At 36.5% G+C, this 24,334-nt stretch overlaps 1 pseudogene; it reads left to right on the forward strand.

Moving 5' to 3' along the window:
• Nucleotides 1-21,811: 21,811 nt before the first annotated feature.
• On the forward strand, nt 21,812-23,190 carry LOC149544451 (phosphatidylinositol 4-kinase gamma 4 pseudogene; annotated as a pseudogene).
• The last annotated feature ends 1,144 nt before the right edge of the window (nt 23,191-24,334 follow it).

Raw genomic sequence — 24,334 nt, forward strand, 5'->3', positions numbered from 1 at the left:
CTCGACCACAGGTATGTCGGTGGGTTTGAATGATAGGACACATGAGGAGGATAGGTGTCCAACAAGATTACGAAAATTAGTAGCGTAGATATCTGAAGGGACATGAGATTCTATAAGAGCACTGTCAAGGATGTTCTTATATACAAGACTGGTGTGAAGAAGGTCTAAAATGGAGATTTGGGCTAGCATGTTCCCAAGGTGTTCCAAGATATTGTACTGGCTTTTTGATGGAGCTAATGGTGCTGGTGAAACTAGTGGGCCTGCGATGTTAAATTGTACTCTTCGAGTGGTGACTGCACACTCATTATTTGGTCCTTGGATATTGATAACATTGACAGACGGCTCTTTCTCGGATATACAACCTATGAGGCTACCATAGTCTATATAGGATGAAGTGTGGTCATTTTTCTTCCCATGTTGTTGGTTTGGCTGGTGGTTGTTGGTGTTGTTTTTTTTGGCTTGGATAGGTGCTTTTCTAGGATTTTGGTTGTTGTGTGGAGGAAAAGCATTTTGATAGATCTGTAAGCCTGCATTGGGAGAGGTTTGGGCACCAACAGTGATTTCTTTGCGATCAATGCGGTCCTGCACATAATCTTTCAGTTTCATGTATCTGAGAGTAGTGTGACCTTTTACCCTATGAAATTTGTAGTACTCATTTTCTTTGTACCATGCAGCTTTGGATTGGCTTGGGTCAATTTTCTAGGTAGGAGGAAATTTGATAAGGTTTTCCTTGACTAATTTCTCAAAAATGGCATCCAAAGGTTCACCAAGGGGTGTATAATTTCTAGGTGTAGGTTGGAATCTGGGCTTTTGCCCTATAGCTACATCGATGGCATTGGCTTGATTGCTAGACCCTTGAAAGTTGGGTCTTGGATTGTGGTTTTGATAGCTTTGGTTATTCTATTGTTGGTAGTTGATAGCTTGTTGATTTTTTGATTGATATGGTGGGTTAGACTAATTTTGGGAAGAACCAACAATATTCACATGTCTGGTGTCAGTGACATCGTCTGTTGCAATGTGCTTATTTTTGTTCCAATACCTAGACTTGTCATTGGAATGTGATTGATTTTGGATGGCTTCCTTGTAAATCTTGCCCACACCATCTTTAATGAGTCCTTGTTCAAGGATCATTCCTTTCTCTTTGATGTCTTTGTAGATCTGCAAATAGTTCATGGCCATGTGGTGAGCCAAGCTAGGATGGGCATTATCAATAAACATTTTCACCAAATGGCGCTCTGGCAAGGTGCAAGATATGCGGGTGGTAAGGGTTTTCCATCTTTGCAGATATTTAGGAAGGCTTTCTCCACCTTTTTCCTTAGTGTGGACAAGATCAACTATTGATAGCTCTGTTTCAACAAGATGGGCATATTGGGCTACAAATGCCTCAAACAATTTGGCAAAAATTTTAATTGTTCCATAGGGGATTCTATAAAACCATTCAAGAGCTAGTTCGACCAAGCTTTTGGGAAATAGATGCAAGAGGAAGATTTCATCGTATGCCACTTCTTGGTAGTGCATGTAAAATTCTTTGATATGTGTGACAGGGTCTCCTTTTCCTCTGAATTTGTGAAACTTGGGTGTCTCAAAATGCTTGGGAAATGGTGTCATGGTAATGGCTCTGTCAAATGGGTAAGGACACACATTCTCAAACTTGAAGGTTTTTGGATCATTTCCCTCTTGGATGTTCTTCAAAGCTATTTTCATGGCTTCTCATTCTAAATTAATGGGTGACATCTAGGGTGCCCCCAATGTAGGAGTGCCTTGAGGTAGCTATGTTCTAGATGGGGCAATGGAATATGGATGGCTTTGAGGTATGGGCTGGTAGGGATTGTACATGGCTTGGGAAACTAAATGGTGGATTATGGGTTGCTAAGGTGGACGTGGCACATATTGCTGCATATGTTGCAAGGCTTGCTGCTGATATTGGATTTGAGGTTGGGATTGAGGAAAATAAGCTGGCTGTGAGATAAATAAATTACTTTGTGGAGGTAAGGTATAAGATGGGTGTGAAGCTTAGGGAAAGGATCGGGGAGCTTGTGGAACTTGACTTTGGATTTGAGGAGTTTGACCAATATATGTGGGTTGTGCCCCTATTTGGGAAGGTGTCTGCATGGCAAAAGAGGCCAAGTAATTGGTGGTTGGTGGTGGTGGATTTCCTCCTAGAAGTGGCATAGAAAAATAGTTGTAATAGGAGGTAATGGATTGGTTAGTGGTGGAGGTGGTGGGAATTGAAAGCTTGGTAATGGAACTAATGGGGTTTGATAGCTTGGTGGCTAGATTTGAAAGCTTGGTAAAGTGGTGGCAGGAGCTTGGGTCACTTGAGAGCTTGGCAGAATATTGGTAGTAGCTTGTGGGGTGTGATAGCTTTGTGGAGTGAAGATAGTAGCTTGTGGATTTGTGGCTGATGGCACTGAGCTCCAAGGACCTAGTGAAAATGATGGAATTGTGTTCTGAGCAGAGGTAAACAGGCTGGGGGTGATAAAAGGTTGATTACTTGGCCCCATGGGTGGCATCCCAATTGTATATTGTTGTGGTTGGCCAAAGATGCTAGCACTGATTTGGGAGATGGGTGGATTTGGAAGGCTGGGTTGGGGGCAGCAGCAACAATAGTGAAGGGAGTGAATGATGAGGTGTTTTGGGCGAAGGGGGTTTGGGATGAAGTGGTATGGACCAATGGTGGAGTGGGGGTGGCTGGATTGGCTTGTGGAAGGGAGATTTCAACTTGAGTGGAGGCTGGTATGTTTGGGTCTGTTGGATCATATGGGGTGGGTTGAGGCTCTTCTTTTGGCACATATTGAGGATAATTCGAATCATAAGAGCCTATGGGTGGTGGGAGTTTCTCAAACAAGGGGTGAGATGGATCTGATAAGGGGGGAGGTCTTCCAAAGTCGAAGGCTCCAATGTTGTCCCTTCGAAAGTTAGCCATGATTGTTTCCTTGTTTTTGTCTATAATGGCATTCACCAATACTGCATTTCCTAGTTGGTTCATGAAAGCTTCAATGTCAGTAGGTGATGGTATAGCATTCTTTGGGCTGAAGGATGGTTGAGTGCTCAAGGGGAGCGATGCTGTTGGATCCAAATGATAGGGCTCCATTGTTTCCTTCTTCTTCTTCCCTAAGCGAGTGACGGGTGGCATGAAAATGCAGAATGTTTCCTAGGGATGAGATGCAACAATGTTGATGGAGGAAAAAGAGGAAGGCTTTTCTATGCAAATGATTTCCTAGGTTGAGGCAAAGTTGTATGACAAAACCTAAGGAGGATTGGGTTGAGGATTCTAACTTCAAAGATATGTTACCAAATTATGAAAGGTCTGCTTTCCTATGTGCAAGCTTGGTGGTGATTGTGTCAACTTAAGGATAGACTGATGATCCTTTAGGAAGAACACGAGATTGACCACTTGTGGATCCCAACCTTTAGCTCAAGGTGATGAGGGATAACAAGTGACAAAGCTCTGTCAAAGGGATAACCTGGGTGAGATTCGTGGATTTGGAAGATGTTAGGAATGGCAAACTTTTGGCAAGGTAACAACAATTTTGAAGGCTTGGATGTGAAGTTTTTGGATTGCTAGCTAAATGGTTTGGTTCTAAATGAGATTGATGAGCTAAAATGCTTAAGGGGATGACTAAAGATGCCTAGCTTACCTAAAAAGATGACTCTAATGCAAAATTGAAGCTTATGCAAGAAGATGTGGAGAAAAAAGGGGGTCTAATCATAGAGATCATGCCTAGTTGGTAAGGCATAAGCATTATTAACTCCTGGATGTTGGTTAAATTGGATGGTGCGATCTAACCAGGCATTTTGAAGGGCTTCGTCGGCAATTTTATCCTCTTCTTTATGGAGTTTGGCAATTAGAGGACTTGGTATTACTTCCTTTCTCTTGGCTAAAAGTTCTTGGTATGCCTAAGATGGCTTGATTTTAACTGTGTGGAACTTCTGTTTGGGTTTGGGTTGCTCTGACATCAATTCTTGAATCTTCTTGGCTTTGAGATATCTCAATTATTTTGCTTCAACTTGTTCAACTTCTGGAATAGGCAGTGACTACGCTAAGTATGCCCTAAGCTAGGATTGACCAAGTTTGGCAAACATTCATTCAAAAAATAAAAAATCAAGCAATAGATAGGAACAACCAGATAGAAGTTTTTGATTCTCAGAATGTGATACTTGCACTAAGGAGTGTGTATGTTTTACAAATGTTTCGATTAGTCACTTCAAACACATTAGCACTCTAGATGGTTGTCTACAAGGTTAACAGTTGGTTTAGCTAGGGAGTCCTCTATATACCCAAGGTACGTGAGGCTCAAATCCGTAGATGAAAGCAAAAAGATGTCACACAGCCAAGAGGAGCGGTAACCCACTTCTCCTCTTTCACTTCTCAAGGGTATAAAGTTCCTTGAGGCTTAGCCCGAGTGACAAAATCTTGATTCCAAGAGAGGTGTCTTTGGATTCACCTCCCAATCTTTATACTCCGCCGGAATGCTGGAGTTGAGGTCATCCCAAGGGGTGATGAAATCCTCAAGTAGGCCTCCTAAAAAGAGAAACAAGGTTTTGGATCCTAGTCTTATGCACCCAAGATAGCCTTGAAAGACGACAAGGGGAGAGAAGACTTGGATGACCTTGGGCTAAAAAACATGCTTATTCCTTTACCAACTGACTCTTATGTGTGTTGATGTAGACTTTGCAAGCACTCATGTTTAAGAGACAATGTTCAATTCCAACTTGAAGTGTTTAACAAAAGTAAAATTGAGCGAAGAATGAATACAAGAAGAAGAGTTAGGGTCAACAAAAAAGTAAACCCATGCATTCAGAGGCCCTCCACGTCAAGTATCGATTAATTTTCTTTAAGGCATTCAAGAGTTAGTGTGATTTTGTTTTAAGCCCAAAACAAAGGTGTGTGAGATTCAATTTCAAGTGCATGCCCGGAGGCCCTCCATGTCAAGATTTGTTCAAATTTTAATGCCCAAATGAAGTGTTAGCGAGCCTAATGTGCATTCAAGTAATTTTCTAAGTTAGAAAAACTAATAAAAACACAAGTGAAGTTTGATCTTTGTGGAGCACTTAACACCCTCTTAGGTGGACCCATCCCCATAGATGGTGCTGAGATTGAAACCAATGGTTAAATTGATGGGTGATTAAAGAGGGTGAGTCCAACTACAAACTCACTTAAAGTGTCTTTATTTAGTTTTTATAATTTAAGAAGTTTCTAGAATGTAGATTCTTTTTATGCCCCAAAAGATGATTATTTGATCTATGACATTCAAGATTGGATTTGTTGTTCTAATCATGCATTCCAAGAAAAAAATTATTTTAATCCATGGCACTCAAGAGTGATTTTTAGCAATATGCATTCAAAGACAAGTGATTAAACATTCAAATTTTTTCCGTTGAGCATTCAAGATTGAGATTTTGTGTGTTGTTTTAAGAACTTTGAAGTGCTTTGTTTTAACCTTAGATCATTCAAGATTTTTTTGGACTCAAAAGTGAAAATGACTCTTTGGACTTTGGTTTTCATTCAAGATTTTGTGTTCTAGTTTTCATGTTTTAAGCCCAAAAATGATATTCCTAGATTGTTTTGATGCATGAAAAACCTAAGAAACATTCAAGATTTTGCAACAAGACATTTGTTTGGAACAAATAAAAAAGCTTTTTAGGACAATTTTGGCAACCATTTAGGACTCTTAGTTTTCATGAGATTTTTAAAAGAACTTTAAAATATTTGCAAATGAGGTTCATTTTATCCTTGATTGATGCTTTGAGTTTGATTTAGATTTTAGTGTGCACTTAATGTTGATTTTGAACCTTAAGAAATGGAAACTTGAAGTTCTTTTTAAATTTCCAAAAATGAAGTGTTCCTAACTTTGCATGAATGCATCTAAAACCTTGATGTTGCAAGGATGCAAATGATTGGATTGGTTTAGTTTCACTTGTTAAAGGATTCTTATTTTTTTTGACAAATTTTTAGTTTTTAATGGATTTAAGTATGATTTGGGGGTTCATTTTAAGCACTAAAAAGAAGTGTCTATGATTTTGCTTCCTTAAAAAAAAAATGGCCAAGATCTCCCACAAGAAGAAGAAGAAGAAGTAGATGGAATAAGAAGAATGTAGACAAGAAGGGGAAGAAGAAATCCAAGTGCTTTGTCCACCTATAAGCTTGAAAAATCTGCAAACACTATGAGATAGACTATGAGTTCTTTTCTCTTCTTCATGCTCATGTGGACCTACAAAACCAATTTATACAATCCTACCAATCACAAAAACAAAAAAAATTAGCCAAAATCAGCAAATGACATACAAAACTTGACTAAAAAAGCTAATGAAGATGACCCATGTGGGGTCCCATTGGGCATGCCAAAATGTATATGAGAAATGTTAGTATGCTAATAGAAATCAAATTTAAATAAAGCTTCTACAAACTAAAAAAAATTCATAAACTTCAAGATAGACTAAGATGAACTCTCAATTGAGAATATGAGCCATTAATGGGCTCTCTCAATGAGAAGCTCTCTTGTTGAGTGGCTTTGTCTAAATAGATAGGATGTATGTGCAAGCTTATGCTTCAAAATGGGCTTCAAATGGAGTTGGAATTTGGGTGTGAGTGTATGGTTTTGATGTAAAATGGCTTTTTAAAATGGCATTATGACTTTACTTCATGGATTGTGTTGTTTTGCAAAGGGGTAGGACCCAATTTATAGGCAAGAGGCTTGAGGGATTGAGGGCTAAGATGCAAGGAGGGGAAAAAGCTCATGGAGGGCTCAGATTGCATGAGAGGAGAGCACATGGATTGTGCTTCCTTATAGCCAATCAGGGAGTGACACATGTCACAGGGTGAGAGGATGGAGGAAAGGGGAAGGATGAGTCAACAAAGGAGGCTCAAGGGATAAAATCTTCATAAAAACCCTCATAATGGCTTGTAAGAGAAATAAAAGGGCTTGGAAGAGTCATTTATGGCCTAGTGGGCTTCATAAAGTTTTATGGTTGGGATATTTTGAAGGAGATGAGAGGAATTTTGACTTGAGCTTGATTAGGAAGGTTTTAAGTTTGCTTAGGATTGTGCAAATGATTAGAGGATGTATTAGGATGGTTTAGGATTAGCTTAGGGATAGGCAAGTGGATGGCATTTAATGAAGGTGGGTGAAGGAGGAGATATTTGTTAACTTTGGCTTGGGTTAGTAAGTCTTAACCCATGTTTAGAGAATTTGACAAGGTTAGGAGGGGATTAGGATTAGGTTTAAAGACATCTTCTAGAAGAGTCTAGACTTTGGATGAGGATAAAGACTTTCTAGAATAGTCTAGAACTTCCTAGGATGAGGATGAAGACTTTCTAGAAGAGTCTAGAACTTCTTAGGATGAGGATAAATTAGATTTTTAGGAAATAAATAAAGTTTTATTTATTTCAAGGGTTTGGGTTGAGGAGATATTTATTAAAACTTTTTTAATAAACATGAGGATTAATATTTAATCTTAATTAAATATTTTGAGTTGGGATTAGGGGTAGGAAATGATGGGATTAGCCTTTAATAAAAATTAAAGAAGGATTAGAAGATTTTGGAAGAGGTTAGTGGTCTTAAGGAAATTGGCCAAGTTTTGGGCAAAGAATAAATTTTTTATTTATTTTAAATTTTTTGGTCAATTTATTAATTAAATAGTTAATAAATAAGGAAATAATGTTTAAGTAAGATTTAAACATTTTTGGGAGGGATTCCTTAATTAAATATTTTTAATTAAGATAAAGGGATTTAATGGCATAAAAATAAATTAATTAATTAATAAATGATGATGTCATCAAAAATTTTTCAGAAAATAAAAATACTTTATTTTCTAAAGGTTTTTAGGTGTCTACAGACTCAAGCATTGGAAGATGGTGTAGCTTCACAATTCAATTATCTTCTTGAGTGTAAAAGTCTCATTTATTCTCTTTGTCTTTCCAATTCTTACTCTTTGTTTCTTTGTATCGGTGGTTCTTATTCCTCTTCAAAAGTCAATTCTTCATTATTGCTTTACAATTTTCTTTGTTCATGTAGTATTTTAATTTTATCTCTTTTAATTGCCAAATTTGCCTCCCTTTCTTCCTTTGTTTGAGTTTATGGTTTGTTCCTTGGCATGATGATGATTTCTATATGTCAAATTATTCAAACATCTGAATTACTTACAATTTTTAAATTACAAATCATTCAAATACATATCAAAATTATAATTATTTCAATGAATACACAATATATATCAAACAACTTGCCAAATTTCTAACCATTTCCAAATAAAAATTCATTCAAACATACAAATTTCAATGAATTCATTATACATTAAACAACATGTCAAATTATAATCAAATTTGTCTCTATATATCAACAAACAATATTTAAAAAGGACTACAAGTTAACCTTTTCTATAGAAAGAATATTCAAGAAGCCTTCAAATTGTTTATCCAATGATTGAATTTGGTGTTTGCTAGCTTCAAAAAGTCTTCAAATTTCCAACATCTTGAAACCTATGTTTTCTATTGGAGCAATAGAATGCACAATAGACAAAAAGCAAAATATGGATCAAAAGGGACCTAAACTTGCTTTATGACCTTTTTTGGTGATTTCACATAGTGCGTACGCACTATAGCATGCGCACACTATAAAGTGCATATGCACTATGTGAAAATAAATCTCTCCCTATCCCACCATCCCTCATCACCTACTCTCTCTCTCCATACTCCCTTTCTCATCTCCCATCCCCTACTCTCTCTCACTCTCTCTCTCCTCTCCCATCCCCTACTCTCTCTCACTCTCCCTCTCCCACTCCCTCTCCCATCACCTACTCTCTCTCACTCTCTCTCTCCCATCCCCTAATCTCTCACTCTCTACCCTCTCTCATCCCCTACTCTCTCTCCCTCTCTCTCTCCTCTCCCATCCCCTACTCTCTATCTCACTCTCTCTCCTCTCTCATCCTCTACTCTCTCTCTCTCCCACCACCTATTCTCTCTCACCCTCTCTCCTCTCCCATCCCCTACTCTCTATGTCTCACACACTCCCATCCCCCCTCTCTCTCTACCATGGCTACTCTCTCTCCTCTCTCCCATCTCATACTCTCTCTCCCTACTCTCTCTCCCCTCTCCCATCCCCTACTCTCTCTCTCTCTCTCTCACTCTCCCATCCTCCTCTCTCTGTCTCTCTCTCTCAGGCTACTCTCTCCCCTCTCCCATCCCCTACTCTCTTTCTTTCACAGACACACATTTCCATCCCCCCTCTCTCTCTCCTCTCCCATCCCCTACTCTCTAGATCTCTCACACACACTCCTATCCCCCCTTTCTCCCTCTCCCACTAACTTTCCCACTTCCTACTATCTCTCTCTCACTCTCTCTCTCTCTCTCCCTCTCTACTCTCTCTCCCCCATCCCCTACTCTCACTCTCTCTCCCATCCCCTACTCTCTCTCTTTCACCCCTACTCTTTCTCACACTCTCACACTCTCTCCCATCCCCTACTCTCTCTCTCTCTCCCCTCTCTCATCCCCTACTCTCTCTCCCTCTCTAATTTCTCTCTCCCATCCCCTACTCTCACTCTCTCTCTCATTCCCTACTCTCTCTCTACTGCCCCTACTCTCTCACATTCTCACACTCTATCCCATCCCCTACTCTCTCTTAGACACACTCCCATCTCCTCTCTCTTTCTCTTCCTCTCCCACTGCCTACTCTCTCTCCCATCCTCTACTCTCTCTCTTGGACTACTCTCTCTCCCCCCTCTCCCATCCCCTACTCTCTCTTTTACACACCCACACACTCCCATCACTCATCTCTCTCTCTCTCCTCTCCCATCTCCTACTCTCTAGATCTCTCACACACACTCTCATCCCTCTCTCTCTCTCTCTCCATCTCCCACTCCCTCTCCCACCACCTAATGTCTCTCTCTCACTGTCTCCCTCTTTACTCTCTCTTTCCCATCCCCTACTCTCTCTCTACCACCTCTACTCTCTTACACTCTCACACTCTCTCCCATCCCCTGCTCTCTCTCTTACACACACTCCCATCCACCCTTTCTCTCTCCCTCTCCCACTCCCTCTCTCAATGCTTACTCTCTCTCTCATCCCCTACTCTCTCTTGGACTACTCTCTTTCCCCCCTCTCCCATCACCTACTCTCTCTTTCACACTCCCATCTCCCCTCTCTCTCTCTCTCCTCTCTCACACACACTCCCATCCCCCCTCTCTCTCCCTCTCCCACTCCCTCTCCCACCACCTACTATCTCTCTCTCACTCTCTCCCTCTCTACTCTCTCTCTCCCATCCCCTACTCTAACTCTCTCTCCCATCCCCTACTCTCTCTGCCACCCTACTCTCTCACACTCTCTCCCATCCCCCCCCTCTCTCTCCCCCTCCCACTCCCTCTCCCACCACCTACTATCTCTCTCCCATCCCCTACTCTCTCTCTCTCTCTCCCCTCTCCCATCCCCTACTCTCTCTCTTTCGCACACACCCATCCCCCCTCTCTCTCTCCTCTCCCATCCCTTACTCTATCTCTCACTCCCTCTCTCTCTCCCACTCCCTCTCCTATCGCCTACTCTCTCTCACTCTCTTTCTCTCATTCTCACTCTCTCCCTCTCTACTCTCTCTATGCTACCCCCTACTCTCTCTCACACACACATTTTCACACTCTCTCCCTTCCCCTACTCTCTCTTACTCACATTTCCATCCCCCTATCTCCCTCTCCCACTACCTACTCTCTCTCCCATCCCCTACTCTCTCTTTCACACACACTCCCATCCCCCCTCTCTCTCCTCTCCCATCTCCTACTCTCTCTCCCCTCTCCCATCCCTTACTCTTTCTCTCTCTCACTCACACACTCTCATCCTCCTCTCTCTCTTGCTTTCCCTCTCCCACTCCCTCTCCCACTGCCTACTCTCTCTCCCATTCCCTACTATCACTCTCTCTCCCATCCCCTACTCTCTCTCTACCACCCCCTAATCTCTCTCACTCTCACACTCTCTTCCATCCCCTACTCTCACTCTCTCTCTCCCATCATGTACTCTCTCTACCACCCCTACTCTCTCTCCCATCCCCTACTCTCTCTCTTACACACACTCCCATCCCCCCTCTCTCTATCCCCCTCTCCCACTCCCTTTCCCACAACCTACTCTCTCTCTCTCACCATCTCTCTCCCATCCCCTACTCTCTCTCTTTCATAGACACACACTCTCATCCCCCACACACACTCTCTCTCTAGATCTCTCACACACACTCCCACCACCCACTCTCTCTCCCTCTCCCACTCCCTCTCCCACCACTTAGTCTCTCTCTCTCTCTCTCTCTCTCTCTCTCTCTCTCTCTCTCTCTACTCTCTCTTTCCCATCCCCTACTCTCTCTCTATGCCACCCCTATTCTCTCTCACACTCTCTCTCATGCCCTACTCTCTCTCTTACACACATTCCCATCCTCCCTCTCTCTCTCCCTCTCCCACTCCCTCTCCCACCACCTACTCTCTCTCTCCCCCTTCTTCCATCCCCTACTCTCTCTCTTTCACACACACACACACACTCCTATCCCCCCTCTCTCTCCCCTCTCCCATACCCTACTCTCTCACACACATGCACTCCAATCCTCCTCTCTCTTGCTCTCCCTCTCCCACCCCATCTCCCACTATCTACTCTCTCTCTCTCTCCCCCATCCCATACTCTCAATCTCTCTCCCATCTTGTACTCTCTTTGCCACCCCTACTCTCTCTCACACTTCCTCTCTATGCCATCTCGAATCTCTCCCCTCTCCCATCCCCTACTTTCTCTCTCTGCCATCCCTACTCTCTCTCACACTCTCACACTCTCTCCCATGCCCTACTCTCTCGCACACACACTCTCATCCTCCTCTCTCTCTCTCCCTCTCTCACTCTCTCTCCCACTACCTACTCTCTCTCTACCATCCCCTACTCTCAATCTCTCTCTCCCATCCCATACTCTTTCTCACACTCCCTCTCTATCCAATCCCCTACTCTCAATCTCTCTCCCATCATGTACTGTCTCTTTTCCACCCTTACTCTCTCTCACACTTCCTCTCTCTGCCACTTCTACTCTCTCTCACTTCCTCTCTCTCCCATCCCCTACATTGTCTCTCCCCTTTCTCATCCCCTACTCTCTCTCTCTCTCTCTCTCTCTCTCTCTCTCTCTCACACACACACACACACACACACACACATCCATCCACCCCCTCTCTTCCTCTCTCTTGCTCTTGCTCTGCCTCTCTTCTTCCCACTTTATGCACTATTTAGATCTTAATAGTGCGTGCACTATTAAGACTCAAATTTAAAAAGCTCTAAATAACACATGCATGCTATAAGGCACACGCACTATTCAAAACTTTACATTCTACCAAGCCTAAGGCTTGGTTTTGCCTTGGGGATCCAACCCAAAGGTTTGGAGTTTGTAAACTAGTCTGAGACATGTTTTGCTAAAAACATACAAAAAATGATTGATTTTTCTTATGTGCTCTCCTTCAAGATTTCTTATGGTTGAGCATCAATAAGATCAAGTTACATGACATTGTAGGTCTTTGTGTTAGCTATATAACCGTATAGTTTAATTTTTATTTGAACTATTTCAAGTCTTTCATCTATAATTTATTTTGAATGTATGTCCATTTTTTGTCAAAAACTAACATGTACTAATTGGGCTATAGATTTTAGCTCGTTCATTGAATTTTGCACCAACTTAGTTTTTTAGAAACTAGACTCCATTCTACACACTTTGAAAAAAATAAGTTTTGATTTTAGATTAGTTTTCAATCATTTCTAGGGGGAACGCATGGATATTTCACATTTTTGGGCTGTGTCTAGTTAAAAAATTCATAATAAAAGAAAAATACACATTATAAAATTACCTGAAAAATTTTGGATAAGCTACATTGTGTTAAGTAACTTTTGACTAGAGTGATTAAAGAATTTCAAAAAATAAGTTAAAATTTTAAGGGGGGCACACTTTGTACTGTGTTATGGTTTTTTGGAATAAGCAGTACTAGTTTCTATGGCCCCCTTTTTTTAGGACCTAAAACTAAATGATTTTTTTTTAAAATTAGTAGTTTACAAACTAGATTCAAAGAACTACTAATTTTTTTTGTCATATCTTAAATTTTTGAGCGTAACTATCTTCAAATTCTTGTTGAAATTCAAAAATTACTGATTTTAGAAAAAAAGTGTCCACTTATACCCCTCTTTTGGCACCACAACTTGGTGCACTTACCCCACTTTTACATTCAAACATGTTTAAATTAATGTTTGTATCTATAAATAGTTAAAATTATTGTTCATATACCATATACTTACAAAATGTGTCATAACATGAATAAAATATGTTGCAGTAAAGAAAATAGTTTGAATACTTACAACATGATCTAACATAATAATATATACTACATACACTAGCATGATAAGAAGTCATAAAAAAAATAGTACATGGTCTAACATGTCATAACATGATCTATGAAGTCAAAAAATACATATAATACAGTTAACTATCCTAATACAAAGTGTATCAAAATAAACAATGTGTCATAAAACCACAATCTAAAGGTGCCAAAAAGACCTAATCTATCTGATCTGTAGTCGTCTTTAGTCCACGCAAAGAGGACTCAGATGGATCATCCTATGTAACATGAGATGTCTCATCATGTCGAACACCCCATGAGGCAGATGGATCATCCTGTACAACATGAGGTGTCTCATCATGTACATGCTTAATTGAAATGGGTTTCAAAATCTAGCTCGCAAATAAATTAAATATTCGCTACATAATAAAAATAATACCACAAGAGATGGGTGTCCCTCTATAACAGGAGGAGGTGCACTGTGAAAGCTACCAAATGTGACACTCATGAGGTCCTATAATTTACAATACATACATTTTAAAAATTTGATAAAGAGCATAATGAATTATGTATGTACATAAATCACAATATTGACCTCAAGGATGATGTAGGTACCTCCATCTAGCTTAGTCCCAGACTCTCAGCAACACTCATCGCAACAGAGTCCTAAAATTATGGATACATAAACATTGAGTCAAAATTATATATACATGAATTACAAAGTACATAAACTAAAAAGTACATAATTTGTATACTACATTTTTTATACACTATAAAAACATGTATATATATCATACCTAAGTAGTAGCCACTATCACATGTGTGTCTAAAGATATGCCAGCACAATGATCATTGGTCACATGGTCAAAAGATGGAGTCAAAAATAAACTATATTGAGGCCTATATGGATAAGTATGATCCATCTCCTGTTCGTAAAATTGAAACACATAAAATTATACAAATGAATCAAAGTTGTTTAGATTATAAGTTAATAACAATGTACACACATAAAAATAGTACAAATTATTTGCCTTGACTCAAAATTTCATACCGTAGGTATTTGAGGCTATGCCTCAATGGTCAATGGACCAAGACCTATACTGACATCAAACTGTGTAGCAGTAAAAAATCCTTCAAAATCAAATAAAAAGAACATATGAGCACATGTTATTAAATTTGAGTTTGAATGTACATTTTTATAGTGTAATTCAAAGTGGATACTATATGAGAGATGCCAACATTTGTAGGTCTCAAGAAAAGACTATGCTACCTCCTAGGAGGAACAATGTCATTCATCCTCTATTATTTCAAAATCAACATACATTAATATGGTTAATACAATTACACATGTACGTAGAAAGTAAATAATTATGTACTTTATATTTATTTTATTTTTATTTTACTTTCTGCTCCTAACTATCTCCAAGATCTCCTTGTATGAGGTCAACAAATGATGACACACCAATATCATCACTATCATCACCATGGGGAGTGTATACATCATCATGAAAATCATAATGGTCATTATGTGTTGAATCAACATTGCTCTGAGGGCCTCTACATATATCTCCATAGCTAGTACAAATGTGTCCAAGTGGACAAATATCTCTTGCCTACATCCACTGCTCTACTAAAATGTCGAAAAGGGCACTCAATGAGGTAAGAGCAGATGACACTACTTGATGATGGTGTGGTGCTGGGACAACTATTGTAGGAAGAGGTACAAGAGGTTGAGGCCATATTCAATTTCTCATTCTATCACTCAGCTTTGCCCCAGGCCTATCCTGAGGCATTCCTCCACCAACCCCTTGAAATAATCTAATATCAAAATAATTGGGTTTTAAACCCAATTCAAACTCGGCCTATAGTTTCTTAAGGAAGTACATGGGCACCTCATGATTAGCATGTGGTGGATGGTCAAATACCATCCACCACCACTCCCAAAAGTGTGTTGATATATGGGATGTGTGCACCATCTAATAGAAATGTGAAGCTTCTTCTCACTAATCTCCTCACCCATCTTAGGCTTTACAAAATATCTAGAAAAATTTCATTTAATTATTTTGAGATTATGGACCTCTCTATAGCATAGGCCATCAGAATAAAAGGCATGCATGTATTACCTCCATAATCTAAAGATATCAATATCAGAAGCCAAATGTTGTATAGAGAAAACAACACCTTGCATGCTATCTACAAGGCATATTAGGTGAGGAGGGGAGTGGGCCTTGTGTCTAATAGTCTCAATATCTTGCATGAGGTTGCTAAGATTATGCCTCATGCTCAACCATAGATCCTTTGTGGTAGGTGGTGGAGGAGGACTAGGTGGTCATGGAGGTGGGGGTGGAGGTGGAGGTGGAGATGGGGGGGGAAAAGGTGGGGGTGGGGGAGGAAGAGGGGATGGGGCTAGGTCCATCAAATATAATTTGCATATATGTTTAAACAACATTAAAAAAAAATCACAAAATTACTATTTAATTAAATAAATCTATAATATCAAATATATAAATGCATAGATCTTTAAAACCATATCAATTAATTAAATAAAGTTTAAAACTTAAGTAAACTTTAATGTTAAGGCTAATTGAACATTATACCAAATTTAAGCCTAATCATAAAATAATACTCCAAAAAACTATATTAATAAATCAACCTAAATGTGAATTCAAAAAATATCTTATATAAATATGTTTATGATTATGCCTTAGAAAATTTGTATGATTAAAGATAAATATTAAAATAATTAGGATTGAACATATAAATAGGATTGAATATAAAATATTAACATTATCAGATTTCCACAATTTATTAGTAAATGTGAGTATATTTTTGGATTCAATTTTGTGTTCTTAGCATCACTTCTTTCTTATTTTTCTATTCTTGCACTCTTTCTTCCTAATGATGGAAAGAGGGGTTGTTGATGGGTTCAAAGATGTTTGGTGAACAAAGGGAACACCCCTCTATCATTAGCTCTTAGTCGAAGAGGTTCTGCTTGTGGCTCATTCTCCCATATTTGACAAGTACATTCTACGTGTTATAAAATTCTCCATCTAAGAAAAGGGGAGGTGTGGAGGCTAGAAATGAATAATAAAAATGACACATGGCTCCATAAACTATTTTCTTTTGTTTTTTCTCTAATTTTTTACAAGAATTATTGTTAACAATTTTTTTTAAAATACCATTTGAGATGTATGTTAAAAAATTAAAAATAGATTTATAATTATCAAAAGGTCAAGAGCATTGAAAATTGTTGCTAAAAGGTAGCTAAATTAAGACTTCTTCTTTTTCTCATTTCCTAATATTTGTAACATGTGGTTTGAATAGAAGGTATCAAGGAATGATATCAATGGTATTGGGTGTGGTAGACAGAGTCCTTGCACAAATCTTAACACCACAGCCTTGGGTTTTCGAATTCTTCGTCTCCACAGATATGTTGTTGCTTCAGGTGATATTCACAAATTTTTTGACTCATAAAACAATTGTTTATGTTGGTTTTTATCTTGTGACTTAATGGCCTTTTGTAATTTATGAATTATTTTGGACTTAATTATAAAAGGCTATGATCATGTATCTACCAATATTTTTCTTGTCCAATAGGTATACTTATACTTCCTATTAATAGAATGTTCACACCAATTCATAAAATAAATGAATAATTTATTTTTAAATGATCAAATTTGGTTTTAAATGTTTGGTAGAATATACTTTAAAAATAGAGTAGGCACTCTTATAATTAAATTATAAATCTAAAATTGCAAAAAAAAAATTGTATTTTCAAATTGAAAGATTTTTATAATTATTAATAAAGTATAATTTTCCTTCCAATTTCATTAATTATTTTAGTTGAAATCTTAAAGTACCAAATATCAATATTAACTATATTACAATTTATATTAATAAAGGATGGAGTTGTGTCTAACTTGATGCCATATCATATATGTTGTCATAGTTCAAAGATAATGGTGGGAAATTTGTAAGCTCAAATATTCAATCAAATGAGGAGGAGTTAAGGAGAATTTTAAATTTATATCGAGCTTCACTAATCGCATTTCCTAAGGAGAAAATTTTTGACGATACCAAGAATGTGCATCAAAAAGTGGTTCTTACTTATAGGCAACTTCATGTGTGATTACTAGATCACAATTATGTTTTGTGTAAATGTCATAGTAATAGATAGGGTGATAACAAGATCTTAGTTGGAAGATATTATTGGATGTCCATGTGTTTTTCTTTCTTATGGAAGATTGGATTCTTTGTCAAATTTATGACACTAGCTAGTTTCAATGTGAAAAACCTCATGCTAAAAGAATCAAACACGCATCTAAAGATAAAATCCATATCAATTGAAATGTATTATCTACAAATTATGTTAAAAATTTAAGTCCTACATATTGTGTGGAGAAATTAAAAGAATATACATCATATGTAAATATTATTATCAAGAGAAATATTGACAAATTAATATAATTTTATTATAAGTGTACAAAATAAGTTTTTCTTGAAGTACTATTTTATAGTTTATCATTTAAGATTTCAATATTTCTTCAACCCAATTTAAAATCATTAAATAAAGTTTTCAAACCTAGGATTAAAATTACTTTCCATTATGGACCTACTGTTATGGTTACTTGGCTAGGGATCATGTTAGGTTTAAGATTTGACATTACAATTAGAATTAGAGTTTAACATTTAGGATTAAGTTTATTAATGACTAGGGTTAGGCTTATAATTATGGTGAGAGTGAGATTTTACATCAAAATTAATACTATGCTTATGGTTAGTGTGGAGTTTTATTAAAAAAGATATGGTTTTAAGGTAAGGGAGCACATTATGTAACACCCAACCAAGGGATCCAAAGAACTAACCTAAAGTTTTACCAAGTAAGTAATAACATACAATAATACATAAGAAAACATAAGAGATTACATTCCTTAAGGATCCCAAGACATTTAGTCACATTTAATTTTTAAATAATTATACTAGAAGTAAGACAAATAACACATCTAGATGAAAGAATAACTACAAGTTCAATCTATTTAAATAATATACATTTGTTCTAAATGCCACTTTGCATTAATTTGGAATGCATAATCATCCATTCTACATGTCATAGGGTATGAAAGGCTAAAAGAATATACATTTGTAAAATAGATTACATCATCCCTTTCTGATCCATGAAACAAAGTACAATACAATAAGTAAAATTATTAAGTACTTATTTTTGTGTTTGGATCCCTTGGCGACATGTTACACATTAAATACTTAGTTTTATGTTTAGGGTTTAGATTAAATTATTGTGTAGTTATGGTTAGGTTGAGGTTAGACTTAGGAATATAGTTAGTTTTACTTTCTTTGATATATGGTTTACAAAATAATTTATAATTAATTACTATTTAGTTGAAATAAATATAAAATATTGAATGTAATTACGTGTTTAAACAATTTAATTTACATATATCTAATTATTCAACATTGTAATTTTTATTAAATACATTGAAACATCCAAAATAATAATTTCTAAATGAACATCTACAAATTTTAACAATTAAAATATATGAAATTATTTAAATGAAAAGATATAATAATCTAGCGATAATACTATTAACAATGAAAATTTAAAATTTTACATATTAAAAGTGAAAAAAAAAAAAAAATTGACAAAATTATAAAGTGTAAAACTAAAAATAATGAAATAAAATAGTAGAAAACAAAGTAAAATACCTGGTATTCCGAAAAAGAGAAATAGGGGGTCAATAGAATTCCAAAAATGGGCTCTGGTATCTTGCTAAAATCATGCTCACATTTTGCAATAAAAATGAACAAAAAAACCCCAAAAAATTGACTTTTATAGTTTTCCAAAATTGGGTACCCAATTTTTAAAATGTGGTTCGGGCACTCAATCCATATTCAAAAAATTAGGTACTCGATTTTTTGAGTATGGATTGGGTGCCAAAACCACATTTTTAAAATCAGGTACCCATTTCTTAAAGGTCTCATTCCATGGAATTGACTTCTGCGAAATTGCGACCCAACTTTGTGCTCTTACCCGTATATGCAATTTTATCTCCTTGGAAATCTATATTTGATCCTGCTAGCTAGGAGCAACTGATTATTCATTTTATTGTACCTAATCTAGTGACAATTCTAAAAGAATTTGTAATCAACCTAGCTAATCAGCAGCTAGATCCATTTAATTGGTTATGGCTAGTTTCTTTCTAAAAATATCTTCTTATGTTTTTGTAAACTTTCTTGCAAACTCTACCCATTTTTCCTAGTCTGCATTAATTTTGTGGAGGATCTTAAGTTAAGTCACTTAGCATAGGATGAGTGAGCTTTATTATTATTTTATTTGAATTCTAGAATATGTATGTAGCTGGATAAATTTTTTTGTTGTGTAGCTAATATGTAATAAGCACCTTTAAAAAGATCTCTAAATATATATTTTCAAAAGGAGATATAAAGAGATACCTATTTAAAAGGAAAAGAAACCAACATTTGCATACCCTTGAGGAAAAATCGTAGAGATAGGGCATGGCAACAAAATCATAGAGGATGGGCATGGCACTGAAATCACATAGCAATGGCATGATAATGAAATGTAGAGATCAGAAGGGTATGACAACCAAATCCCACAACAAGGGCATGACAATGAAATATAGAGATATATCATAGGAAAGAAATGCACCAAATACATATGCATAATCACAAGGATCATTCCCTTGTAGATGTCATAACCCAGTTGAATATATGTATACATCAACCCAGCTAATCAACAACTAGACCCATTTAACTAGTTATGGCTTGTTTCTTTTTAAAAATATCTACTATGATATGTTTTTGTAAAATTTCTTGTGAAATTGGCCCATTTTTCATAGTCTCCAGTATTTTTTATGCAAGATCTTGATGTAAGTCACTTAGCATAGGTTGAGTGAATCTCATTATTTTATTATTTGGATTCTAGAATATGAATGTAGCTAGATTATATATGTCATAGGCACCTTGAAAAAGATCTTGCTAAATATGTAAAGAGATGCATGTTTAGAAGGAAAAATAAAAACATACATGTTTGCAAGAAAAAGAAAAAAAACATTTACATACATACTCCTCCTCACCCTTGAAGAAAATCATAGAGCTAGGGCATATAGATCACAAGGCCATGACACGGCAAAGGAAATCGCAAAGCAAGGGCATGCAATGACAATGAAATCATAGAGCAAGGGCATGACAATGAAATGCAAAAATCACAAGGGCACAATAACCAAATGCACCGATCACAAGGCCACCACGACAATGTTCATAGCTCTCCACCTCTTTTGTGCACAACTCTCTACAAAATCAAAACAAATGGAAAACAATTGTTTTTTTTTTTAATGCTCGTGAGGGTGCCGCAATTATGACAACGTTAGTATTGTATTGTGACGACATCAAGGAAAATTGTAAAAAAAATAAAAATGAAAATGACCACAAATTACACTGTCGTTGCAATTTGACCCCAAATGTTGTAGTGAGCTATCCTCCAATTGTGACACATTCTACTTATAATAGCATTAACTATTACATCCGAGTCTCCTTTAATGTGAATTGTCTACATCTTAATTGTTTCTTTCTCTTTCATTTAAATTAAAACATTTATTTTAATAGGAGAGCATTCATATAAGAAACTTCATTCGTTTTTCGAAATTTATGGCCGTCAAACTAATGAGATTTAGCACCTATTGATGCTTTGTTATGCAAAAGAAATGTAGATGCATTAAATGAATTCGAAATCAATCAAATCACAATTCATTTCCCCATATTTCTACTATCTGACATAATCATCTCTAGCTTCTACTTCCTTCCATCTTTCCAACTCTACTGTCTTAGCCAACCTTACTTGACGGCCACTAACCAACCTTACTTGATGGCCACCTTTAAACATCACACACTAAGGAAAAAACTAAGGTTGGAAAACATAAATCAACTTTAACTATTTAACACTTTTTAGTGTATGAATCAAGCATAACATGTGATGTTTGAGCAGTGTTACACTTGACAGGAACTAAGCTACATTGCAACTCTTGTACTCTTGTTTATATTAGCAAGAACTTTATGTTAGTCAGAGTATAATCTTATGACTAAGCTTACACTTATTGGATGCTTAAGATATTTAATAAACGGCTTTGTAATATCTAAATCGATAAACTATTCGTTATTCTTATAATATCTTTCTGTGCGCAATACATGCATTCAATAATATTCAATCTTACCACTTCATTTACCCGCTTACTTTCTTAACGAATCTCCGGAGTATTCAAATAATATAAATGATTTCTTTAATAGCTTTTGGCTATTAACCTAATGCAGCGCAGGCCATCATCAAGAGTTGCACCTCTCGTTTCTTTTTTATTTTCTCTATAAGAGACCACCTCAACAAATGTTTTCAACCACGCCCACGAAATTAGAACGCATTTTACACAAGTATTTCTTCACGGGAATCTAAAAAATCCGATATGACATCATCAATTCAGAGAATCATAAGCTATGCAATCCCTACAAAAGAAGATGGAAGATCTATTGATATGTGTGTTGACCAATGCAGGAGGAGAAACAGCAGAAGTAGAGATGATGTAATTATAGAACCACTAGTTCCTAACTCTACACACAAAATATCTCCTGTTTGTGAAGAGATGATAAAAGCAATAAGACAAGGTTTACAATATGGACAATCTCCTATAAAGGTCTCAGATGGAACAAGTGGTGTGTACTTCATGCCAAATGGAAAAGGGGAAATAGTTGGTGTCTTCAAGCCAATGGATGAAGAGCCTTATGCTGAGAACAACCCTAAAAACTACAATTCAACGTACCCAGAGAGTCGAAAGAAAAAGGGTGTTAAAGCTGGGGAGGGCTGGTATAGGGAAGTTGCAGCATACATTTTAGATCACCCTCTTAGTGGTCCTAGAATTAATGGTGATGATGATGTTGGCCTTGCAGGGGTTCCTCCTACTATGTTAGTTAAGTGTTCCCATCATGTTTTTAATAACAATTCTGAAATGAACAAAATCAAATTGGGTTCCTTACAAAAGTTTGTCGAGGATGGGTTCAGCTGTGAATACATTGGGACAGCATACTTGCCTGTAAATGATGTGCACATGATTTCTGTTTTGGATATTAGGCTGGCAAATACAGATAGGCATCCAGGGAATATTTTGTATCTGAAAAATATAGATTCTCCAGGTCGACTTATTCCTATAGATCATGGTGATTGCCTTCCAGAGAGTGTAAGTGACTACTTAACTCATTTCTTTCCCTTCATTTTAGTTCTAGATGGTTTTTCTATTTCAGTGATAGAATAATGATGTTAATGTTCCATATAAGGTATTTAATTTATTATTCCTTGGTTTGAATGTGTCATTTAATTTTTCTTTTTCATTGTTGGTCTATTGCATTGTTATAGTTTGAAGATATTAAACTAGAGTGGACGTACTGGGGTCAGGCATCTGTGCCTTATAGCCCGGAGATGCTTAAGTATATAGAATCTTTAGATGCAGAAAAAGATATTGAAATGCTTAAAATTCATAAATTAAAGATATCTCCTGAATCATGCCTTGTATTGCGCATTTCCACCATGTTGTTGAAGAAAGGTGCAGCCGCTGGTCTTACTGCTAATGATATTGCTTGTATAATGTGTAAGGAAGATTCTGATGTGGAATCATCTGATAGCGAAATTGTGTCCAAGAAAAAATCTGAAGTGCAGGCATCTGATATCGAAATTATATTGCAAGAGGCAGAAAAGGCAATACCTCCAGGCTCTAGTGAAGACAGTTTCCTTCAAGCTGTCTCTTTGGAAATTGACATTTATATATCGAACATTAAGAAATCAACAATATAGTTTAATGAAGGGTTTCAAAGCTAAGTTATAAATAAATTATTTCTTTCCACATTTATCCTCGTATCAGTAGAAATCATAAAAGCTTGACACATCAACTTTTTTTCAAACATAAACTATTTTATATATTCACTCACGTTTAGATGGTAAAATTAGAAAATACATTTAGAAGATCGAACCTATTGTTTTCTTTCATTTTCCATTAATTTCTATTAGACTTGGGATGATTTTCTTTTCTTTTCTTATTTAATTGCTTCCAAATCTTAGAGATTTATTTATGATTTTGTTAATTGTAAAATAATCTCCATAAATTATTTTTTTATATATCTTTTTTTGAAAGTATTATGTGAGTGGACAAAGCATAGATGGATCTTCAATGCTTTTTCTATCTACAATCTATGCATGAAAATCATATTCATCATTCTCATATGAGACTCTTATCAACATATTGGTCATCTTTAATATTGATACTCACCCTCTTAGAATTATTGGTATTTAAATTTCTATGATTCTATTATGAAACTTCATCCTTGATATATACCTATTGGATCAAGTTTTTGGTAAGTTATTCTTCACATATGTTCAATAATCTTTAAACAAGATATACAATTATCTAATAAAAGCACACATTATCCACTCAATATTTCCTTTCATTTATAAGTTATTTTTCCTTATTATTCATGTTGGCAATATGTCCAATCAATCAGATAAGGTATGTTATGGTTGTCATTTATGGAAACATATTTGTTTTGTAGATCAGTCTTGTTCATCTGTAAAGAAAATTGTCTAAGTGTCAGACAATGTTACAGTAACATAATAGTTTTAATGATAAAAGAACATTCCCTTGGAATATTCTCTTGTGCAGTTAACCAGAGATGCAGGACATCATAATGATGACGTATACCAAAGCGCATGTCCTTACGATCAACTAAGTTCAAGTTATGAAGGAATTAGTAATGCAATGATGATACAACACAGAACAGAGCATGTCAGAAAATTGTGGTAAATGACTTGATTTATTATTTTAATCAGAGCATGTCAGAAAATTGTGTTAAATGACTTGATTTATTATTTTAATTATTATTTCTTTAAGAGCCAAGTCTAATGACGATTATGTGAGCCGACTAAGGAAGAATTTATCAATATG

The sequence above is a fragment of the Cupressus sempervirens genome, chromosome 8 (assembly GCF_028749045.1).
Source record: "Cupressus sempervirens isolate cs-2001-9-10 chromosome 8, ASM2874904v1, whole genome shotgun sequence".
NCBI lineage: Eukaryota > Viridiplantae > Streptophyta > Pinopsida > Cupressales > Cupressaceae > Cupressus > Cupressus sempervirens.